The 2,500-nt window shown below is 34.0% G+C and overlaps 1 protein-coding gene across 1 annotated transcript in view; it reads right to left on the bottom strand.

Moving 5' to 3' along the window:
* LOC105848952 (calcium-activated potassium channel slowpoke) overlaps nucleotides 1-2,500 on the bottom strand; it is an 86,346-nt gene that overhangs the window by 48,934 nt on the left and 34,912 nt on the right. The gene's annotated exons all lie outside the window — the stretch shown is intronic.

Below are 2,500 nucleotides of genomic sequence, written 5' to 3'. Positions count from 1 at the left end.
TTTTTTAGATAAATTAATATAACACATTGGAAAGTTGTTTATCATATTTTAAGCATAGGAAACAAGACAGAAGAGGTAAGTGATGTGCCTTCATTGTGATATTAATGTCATCATTACTAATTGGTAGAAAATATGTGTTCATTGTATTACCAATCACATATTGAGTCAGAATATACCATTTAAGGTCATTTAAGGTCATCTAAAGCCTGATATGGTTACTGAGAACCAGCAGTCAAGGGTAACTATTGAGTTTAAAGGTATTCTCCACCAAGTTTTTTTACTTTAGCTAATTTTTTTGTGTTTTATTAGCATCTGCTTCCATTTTGACAGCTTCACTATCAGTATTAATATTATTTTGTCTGTTTTAGTTTAATTTAATGATCTAATATCAGTATTTTTTCTACAACAAAAAATCAGTAACCATATCGGGCTTTAGATGACCTTAAATGACCTTAAATGGTATATTTTAATCGGGTGCTGGTCCGCATGTCAATTCAGGATCGTCGCCTGACTGCACCACAACTAAGCCGGAGACTGTCGGAGGAAAATGGAGTTAATTTGGCCTCCAGAACTGTGCGGAAGAGACTACAAAAAGCCGGATTAAGAGGGTGTGTGGCAGCAAAGAAACCTTTGCTCTCTGCTGCCAATGTCCGGCGACGGTTGGTCTTTGCCAGGGAGCACAAAGACTGGACTGTCGAGGACTGGAAAAACATTACTTTTTCCGATGAAAGTTTTTTTCAACTATTCTGTGGGGCAAAGAGACTGATTGTTAGAAGAAGAGTTAGTGAAAAGTTTAAAAAAGACTGTATTGCACCAACTGTGAAGCATGGTGGTGGTAGTGTTATGATTTGGGGGTGCATGTCTGGACACGGGGTAAGGCAATTGTATCGGTGCATTGGGTCCATGAACCAAGGCCAATACATTGGGGTGCTTCAGGACTCAATGCTACCATCTGCTGATACTCTGTTTGGACAAGGAAATCGGTTTATCTTCCAGCATGACAATTCGCCATGTCATAAAGCAAAGAAGGTAACCAATTTCCTTTGTCAAAATGGAGTGGACGTGCTCGACTGGCCTGCTCAGAGTCCAGACATGAACCCCATCGATAATTTATGGAGTGTCATGTCTAAGAGCAGTGAGGGAAAGAAACCTTTCAATTTGGTCGACCTGTGGGTATTGTTACAAGGCGCGTGGAACAATATCCCACAGACAACAATCAATGGTTTTTTTGCCTCAATGCCTAGCCGTATGAGGTGTGTGATTAAAGCCTGTGGATACCATACCAAATATTAATAAAACAATGTTTATTTTACATATGTGTTCACTCTGTATGTAGTGTTCAATAATTTAGATAAGAAAATATACATCTCTTAAAATCTCTTTCGTTAGAACGTCTCAAATGTAAAAAATGCTAGATTCTGTTGGATTTGTCCTTACTTTTTGCCGCCACTGTATATTTGTTTTAAAGTAAGTTAAACTTTTGTATTTAATGAAGATTTATGGTTACTTAAGTGCAGTGATAGGATTCAGCCGGTTTGCACCGGTTCGGTAGACCTGTTTCCTAAAAGTTTTGTAGTTCGCCCAACTGGTTGTTAAATGATATTTATCTAATTATTTCATAAAAGTAGCATAATATTCTTTGTGAAATAAAGCGTATTTTCGTTCCCATATATTCATTATGTTATGTGCAATAATCATTAGATTAAATTAAATTACTTTTGTTTGATTTAGAAGATTTAGAACTTAGAACAACTTAAGCAGGATTCCATATCAAAAGCAATAGATACAATTGAATGCAAAATATTTAACAACTACTTGTTAGTTTTTAAAACAGTTAAACAGACCAAAAGATGTAAACCGTTTCCAGATATAGAAGATGAGATTGAGTTACAAATGAAAAATGGACTAGACATGGGAATAGGATTACAATTTAATCCTATTCCCATGTCTAAGAATGCAATCATTACATTCTCCTAAAAGTGCTGTCAAAATATTAGATTTCATCGCAAAGGATATCAGAAAAGAAATATTCAACAAAATATTTGAAAAAAATTTGAAAATCTGTTTAATTATTGACAAAGCATCAACAATATCTTGCAAACCAGTCATCATACTTTATTTAAAAGTTGAGGATTCAGTAGCACCACCAACAATTTTTGTCAAACTTGTTAAATTAGAAAAGCAAGAAACAATATTCTCTTCAGTAATGAAAAATTTAAAATTTGATTGGATTCTTCTCTGATGGCGCCAGGGTTATACTTGGGAGAAAATCTGGACTAAGCATGAGGATTACAAAACAGTTTCCAAACATAATAATATTGCACTGTTTAAACCACCACCTCCAGCATGTTTTAGATGATTCTATAAATGAAATAAATCAAGTAAATCATTTTAAAATTTTTATTGATAAGATTTACATTATTTTTTATCAGTCTGATAAGAACTAAATTGAACTTTCCAAAATATTAGAAGAACTTGAAATTGATTTAATAAATTTGGT

The sequence above is a fragment of the Hydra vulgaris genome, chromosome 04 (assembly GCF_038396675.1).
Source record: "Hydra vulgaris chromosome 04, alternate assembly HydraT2T_AEP".
Taxonomy (NCBI): domain Eukaryota; kingdom Metazoa; phylum Cnidaria; class Hydrozoa; order Anthoathecata; family Hydridae; genus Hydra; species Hydra vulgaris.
This window is presented reverse-complemented; position numbering and strand designations above follow the sequence as displayed.